Source organism: Mastomys coucha, unplaced genomic scaffold (genome assembly GCF_008632895.1).
Source record: "Mastomys coucha isolate ucsf_1 unplaced genomic scaffold, UCSF_Mcou_1 pScaffold15, whole genome shotgun sequence".
Classification (NCBI taxonomy): Eukaryota; Metazoa; Chordata; class Mammalia; order Rodentia; family Muridae; genus Mastomys; species Mastomys coucha.
The window spans coordinates 23,857,405-23,864,837 of NW_022196897.1; the positions used below are offsets into that span (position 1 = coordinate 23,857,405).

Consider the following 7,433-nt stretch of genomic DNA (forward strand, 5'->3'; position numbering starts at 1 on the left):
AGCAGAGACTTGCCCAAGGTCAGCTTCAGAATGCACTGGGGCCCTGGCAGCCCAGGACCTCACCTCCTCGATGGGTCCGAGCTACCGTCCCCAGGAGACTGCTTTTGTTTAGGGTCTCTGCCTATGCAGTGTGACAAAAACTTCATGGAAATTAGAGGGATGCATTTTCAATGTGAGGCACGAACAGACCGAATGTTTTGCATCGAAGAGCACGTTAATTAAACTAGAAACATGGACACTGTTGACTTACTCCAGTCTTGCTGAACTCTTGTTAAACTATCCATTTGTTTAGATAAATTCCTGTCTTCAAAAAATAAAATACACATGACTTGAGTGGAGGAAATCTGTAAACAGTTTGCCCTCTGCATCTGTGAGGTCTGTGTCCAAAGATTCAACCAGGGATGGGCAATCCTCGGGAAAGAGGCCACATTTTTACTGACTGTATATATCCTCTTTTCAAAGGGTCATTTCCTGAACAATACAGCATAGCAACTGCTTAGGCAGCACTTGCATTGTACTAGGTATTACAAGGAATCTGCAGATAATCTAAAGTATATGGGGGTGGGGAGAGGGAGGAAGTGTGTGGGTTACATGCAGACACTCTGCTTGTTCTATGTAAGGGACTTGAACATCCACAGGCTTTGTTACCATGGGGGATGCTGGAAAGGACAACTGTATTTCAGTATGTGTCCATTTGTGAGGGTTGTAATAACGTTAATGCTAGTGATATTAGCCCTATGTGCTCAGCACTGTGGTAGTAAATGAGCATAACAAACAGGCTAATTATCAGACGATTACCACTCATGAAATGCTTCCCATATCCAGGCAGTGTGCGCTGTGGGTTAGGTGCAGTAGCTCACTTTACCATCGCAACATTCCTGCTAAGCAGCTTTTTACCATTATGAACTCCATCAATAGATGGAGAAACCAAGGTGCAGGGAAGTCAACTGCCCCAGATTTCACAGAGAGCAAGGGGAAAAGCTGTTCTCAAATCCAGACCCAGAGGACTCTGAAACCTTCTGCCTCCGGCACCACAGACAACAGTATCCCCATCTGTAAAAAAGGATTGCTTCAAATTCTACTTCCAGCAAGGACATTTGGAGATCCAAGGGCAAACTAAAGGGTTTACCTGTCCTCCATAGCCATCATGGCCCTGTCCAGGCAGGGAGCGGAGGAAAGCAGAGCTCATTGGTCAGAGCAATTGGATAAACCGGAAACACAAGGGGTTCAGAGTTCCAGTGAAATGTGGGAGCAGGGTTCCATTTTAAAATACTCATGAAGCAGAGGGGTACTTCCACATGCAGTAATTAGACGGCTAAAATCTGCAAGTTATATTTATTTATTGATCATGAAGGAGGACATGTTCCTAGAAGGACTGAGGTTCAAATCAGCAGCCTTGCAAGCTGCCATGTTACAGTGAAAAAAAAAAAAAAACAACATAAAAACAACAAAAACCCAACCAAACAAATGAGACAGAAGCATTGCTGTTGCCTAGAGAAAGAAAATTTCCCTGCCACTTGTTCTGCTGGAGAGAAAGGCTGAGTCAAAATTAAGAATGCATCTAGGACTTTGCCTGCTAACCAGCTGCAGGAGAATGAAAAGGGACAGGGGAGCGGGGCTGCAACTTCTCTCTCATTAGAAAAATTGTTTTAAACGGATGTGATGGTGCCTTAAAGGTTAGGTTTGACAATCATTAATACTTTGATTGTCTTAAGAAACCCACACAGAAAGGCCGAGAAAGAAAGCAGAAAGAAAACAGAAATGTGAGTTTATGATGCAGCTCCGTGTTGTTCTCAGTGCTCGGATTGCAACTGCAATGAACAGAGTTCAGTTAAAACTGGGGCATCCCTTGCTCTTGGAGTCATTGGGAAGCTGTGTTCAGGGTGTCCTTCCCCAGGCGCACTGTCCACCTCTTACATATAGGAATGAGGCATCCTGATTATCTCAGCACCGAACCCCAGAGGAGGGGCTGAAGGATCGCTTCCCAGAGGGTGTCTGACAGAGCCAGGTGGGGTAGAGACTCTGGTTGGAGGTGTGTGTGTGTGTGTGTGTGTGTGTGTGTGTGTGTGGAGTATCTACCCTCATCCTGAAGTGGTGGAATCAAGAGTGGGAAGAGACAAGAGAGGCTGGTATCACAAGGTCAAGGGGTGGGTCTGCATGCAAACTCATGAGCATGCAGGTAACACGAGCCACATCCCTAGGAAGAACCTAATAGACACTTCTGGAGAGAATGTACCCTCAGATCTGTTCTGATTCCTTATTTGCTCCTAATAACTATTGTGGTTTAGATCTACAAGTGTGCCCCCAAAGCTTATGAGGCTTGCCCCCCACCCCCGTGTTGCAATACTCAGAAGTAGGGTCTGGCTAACCAGACCACGAAGGTCCTGGTCTCATCAATGGGCTCAGGATAGGTGGGTGCATACTTCCTGGCTCTTGGGATGTAGGGAATTGTAGAAAGTAGAGGCTGGTGGGAAGAAGCAGGCTACTGAGGGCCTGCTCTCGAGGTGATATTGTGTGCCCTTCCTTTTGCTATTATGAGGAAGGTGACATGCTGACCATGAGGCTCTGAATCATCACAGTGGAGTCAAGTGGGTGCAATTCCTCTGAAGCTGAGAGCTAAGATTAATAAAACCCTGCCTGCTTTGAGTTGTCTGCCTTAAGTAAAACTCCAATCAAATGTGCTGTGCAGGCACTATTCTACCATTATCCCACCAATTTGCTCCATCACATGCTCAGACTCTGAACCCATGTGTACTCATCCCAGGGCCGCCTTTCTTTTCCTCCACCTTATTTGACCTTGGCTTGGTTTCTTCTGGCTGCACAAAACTCATGGCTCCTTTGAGTCTGTTGGTAACACTGCAGACAAAGGGAAGCTTTTTGCTTTTCCTTTCTTGCACTGAGTTTTAGTGTCTCCACCTCTAACTTCAGCCTCAGGTCCTTGATCTGCCACCAGCTCCTGCAGAGACATTATTCTGTCTCCCACTACAATCTTTGAAGCTACATGGCGTCTGCTCCTGGCTCTCTCTCCTCTGAGCTGAGGCATCCCCAGTGCATCCCTTTTTCTTCCTAGCAGAGGATTTCCAGATCTTCTCCTTAATCAGGCCTTGGAGGACAGAGTCTAGTTTCTGTCCCCTATGGTATTTCACAGGGTTCATTGTGTGCAGAAATCCCACCTCAGCTGACTTCGTATGCAGGCTTATTCCTCCCGCCAGCAAGAGATGGGGCCCTAAGACCCAGAGCTGAAGACAGCCTTCCTGCACCTTGGACTTTTGGCCTATAGAGTGGGCTAAGGACTGTGGTATGCCTACTGCACACAGTAGGGAGGGTGCTTGACAGTAACCGGTCTGGATGACTGTAAGACAGCAGAGCGCTGTGCAGGTGTGTGGGAAATGATAGCAATAATGGCGTGCAGGGTGCAGAGCTGGCTGAGGAAGCTGGTGGCCTGTGCTCTGGAGAAGCCCTCCACCTCTACACCAGAGTTCTGCTCCTTCACCACCTCCACCCCTGACAGACACGGGGCAATGCACAGCTGGAGCCAAGTACCCCCAAAGTATGCCAAAGCTGTTGTGAGGCTCTGAGAGACGACACATGAGTTACAGACACATGGATGATAGACAGGCAACCACTTTTGCATTGCTGAAATAAAACACCTTACAGAGGAAACCTTAACAGGGTTCATTAAGGCTCAATACATGAGATTGTAGTTCACCATGGCAGCGGGAGTGCCAGGTGGTTGGTCACTTCGCCACAGTCGGGAAGCAGAGAGAGATAAATGCTGGGATTCAGTTTCCTCACCCTCCTTTTTTTCTTTTCTTTAGTCCAGGACCCTGGCCTGCATCCAGGATAGGTCTTCCTACCTCAGTTAACCTAGTCTAGACATCCAGAGACAGTTCCAGAGGCTTGCCTACTGGGTGATCCTAGATCTTGTCAAGTCAGTGATCAATATTAGTCATCACAGGCCCCTTAAAGACAGGATGTCCCTGTGTCCAGGGGAGGCAGCAAGCAGACCTCTAAACACACTACTGTGGTGCTGTGGGTGGGACAGAAACTAAGTCAGGAGTAAAAGCAGCACATGCCTCCAGGGGTGGCCTAGCTGCATGGGGCGGGGCCTAGCTGCTTTTCTAGCTACCAGTTTCATGAATGATGTGGCTATGGACATTATAGTCCCCATTTTCTGGTGGCCCAGAAGCTTCATTAGGACTGTGCTGGAGCTTCTGCTGAGGCTTCTATGCCACCTCCGCCCTGCCTCACATTCCCTGGGCAGGCCCAGCTGGTCTCCTTGTTGGCATTCCCACTGCATTCTGTACCTCACCAGGTTCGGGTGCAGCACTGGCCCAGCCTCTGGCACAGGTCCACATGCAGACAAGCTTTCCCTTCTGCATCTACTGACATGCTCACAGCTTCCATGCTGCAGGGGGGCAGCACAATCTGGAGGAAGATGGAATCCACTCCATGTTAAGGAAGCCATCCACCATCCAGGGAGAGCTGGTTCTGCAGCCAGAAGGGCTGTGGATTAGTGCTCTGCTCATAGGCAGCCCTGACTTGCAAGGGTGCAGGGGTAGCCGAGCGAGCGTGAGGCCAGATCCTACTGCTCTGAACTGCTCAGTTCCTGCCCTCTCCCACGCCCTACACATTAGCCTCTGCCTTGAGAGTTGCTGGGAGTAAAGGAAGAAATGGAAATTGCATGAAAAGAAGAGAAAAGAGAGCAGCTGGAGAATATTGCCGACCATTTGGTGTGATAACCCAGGACTCCGGGGAATGCCGAAGCGGACCTTCATTCTCATCTTTCATTTCTTTTAATCTAGCAGATAATTAGAGGGAAATCAAATCCCTCCCCACAGCCAAAGATTAACCTGTCATGGCCGTAGCTCTTCCTACTTACTGTACCACCTCTTCTCCCATATTTTCCCCCACCACTACTACCATACACACACACACACACACACACACACACACACACACACACACACACACACACACACACACACACACACACACTCACACTCACACTACACATAGTGGTCTATTTAAAACTATTCAGATTGAACATTTCCCATTGCAAGGGCTCTCCCAGGAATAGGCAAGATTCTCCTTCCTTCAAAAGCAAGAACTTTTCATTGCTTTGCAGATTAAAAAAAAAAAATCCAACTGAAAAACTCCCTTTTATGGATGAAGGAAGCAGAACTCAGAGTGAGGAGACAAAACCTTTTATGGCTATAAATGACAGAGCCAGGATTTACCCCTGAAGCATTTGACTGCAGAGCCCTGTGCTTGCCCACTCTGCTCCCCATCTACACACAAGCCATGAGTGGATCTCTGCCCTTCCCTCAGATGACATGCTCATTCTATGTAGAGGGAGACAAACCCCTGTCTGACTTTTGATGAAAATCCTGCCTACCAAGGATCTAACTTCTCTCTACACCCCAGCTTATACTTCAGCCCTTCTGGCTTGGGACATTACTGAAAAGCAAGAAACTTCCTGGTTGGCTGAGGTTCTTCCTCACACAGAATCACCTGCTCATTTGCTTAGCCCACATAAATCAAGGGACAAGTCCCCGCTCTAGGTACAGTGAAGAAACAGACAGGTCTCCACTTTACTCACTGAGACAGTCTCTTTCTCTGAACCCAGAGCAGCTAGTTGTCTCACTGAGAACCCTCCTCCCAAATTCTGGGAATACAGGTGGCCTCTGCCATACTCTACCATACAGGTGGCCATACCATACCACACTGGTTTTTGTGTGGGTCCTGGAGTCTGAACTCCCATCCTTGGGGCTTGCATGGCAAGCACTTTATCCATAATGTTAACTGACTGGCTATATGTTTGTCCATCCAGTTTCCCATCTCTACTCATCTAGGGGCGGGACACCTGTATACCTGTGGTAGAGAGACCCAGTTGCTGCCTGATGCCCCTCTGGAATGACTCTCTTCAGGAAATGCACTTTTCCCATCAGCCTCAGAAGTGCTCGCAGCAGCAGACTGCATACAGGAGAGCCTTACTCCTCACTCATATTGAGATGGAAATGATTTGGTGTGTTTTGCACAGAGAAATGCACAAATCATTAGCCACCTCCTGTTTTCCCATGGAAATGCATCCATGGGAAATGTTTCTAGTTTACTGACAATCCACCAGAGCCTGAGACCTTTGAAGACCAGACAGCCCGTGTAGATACAAACCACAATGTCCCCAACCTTCGGAGGGCTGGGTGGTGGAGCCTCCAACTTTGGCCTTAGATAATAACATTCTGGCCTATTCTCCAGGAAAGTACACACATACACAAGATCCTGAGTCACCTCTGGGCTCCCTTAAGGCCCTGCACATTCCACTCTGAAAAGCTCTGAATTCTTTCGTTTGACACCAGGCTGCCCTCCTCTGGGCTCTGGGTTTCCATGGCCCTTCCTTCTACCACAATCCACTTCATGCACCTGCCTCTCCAGCCTCCCTGAACTCTTCAGAGCTCCCTGCAGGGCCCCCTGCCGCCATTTCCTCCCCCAGGGAGGTCCTTCCTCTTGTCTTTGTATTTCAAGCCCCACTCCCGCTTTACACCTCAGCTGCAGTGCTGCCTCTTCATCTGCTTCAGAAGTTCTTCATGCCAGGAAATGCTGCCTCCATAGGCTCTTCCTTCTTGACAATTTCTCCTTGTGTTCATTGTACTTAGCCTGCTCCACCTTATAGATCTTTATGTATGAGCCTCACCTCCCCTTCTGGCCTGTGAGCTAATTTGCTTCTGGAGTCCTCGTCTTGACACACAGTAAGTGCTCAACAAACACTAAGATAAAGAGTTCTTGTTTCTCTAATGCACCCCTGATGCAAATGAAATGCAAATGAACATATGAACAGTCACCTAACTTTGACCCAGACTTCTTTTATGTAGATGACACATGGATCTGTGTATGCTGGTCCACGGGGTTCAGCATAAAGAATTCTTTGGCATCAGCTGAACTTCAGGATTTCAACCAAAGATCAGCTGTGTATATACAGACAAACCAATCTGTAGGGTAGTGAAATGATTCTCCCGGAAGAGTCTGTTTCCAGAAGCATGGCCACCATCAGAAGGATGACGTCCGTTTTTTAGGATGACATGCTTAGTGCACATAATTCTGGAGAGGTGGCTCAAGAGTTAAGAATGCTGGATACTTTTTCAGACAACTGGGGTTCAATTCCTACCACTCATTCAATGGTGGCTGGCAAGCATTTCTAACTCCAGTTTCAGGGGGATCCTGACAACCTCTCCTGGCCCCCATGGGCACTGAATGCATCACAGACATGCAGGCAGAGTGTCCACATACATAAAATAAAAATAATAAGCCTTTTAAAAATGAATACATGTTTCCTATTATTTTTCAGTACTGACAATGCAATTGGGAGGAGTCTGAGTATCTGAGCTTTCTGGTTCATGTACTTCCTCTGCTCTTCTCAAGGACAGGACAAAGCC

General features: G+C 47.8%; 1 protein-coding gene across 2 annotated transcripts in view; it reads right to left on the bottom strand.

Annotated features, from left to right (window-relative positions):
- The window catches only part of Ttll11 (tubulin tyrosine ligase like 11), a 229,454-nt gene that overhangs the window by 128,479 nt on the left and 93,542 nt on the right, over positions 1–7,433 (bottom strand). The window lies entirely within an intron of this gene.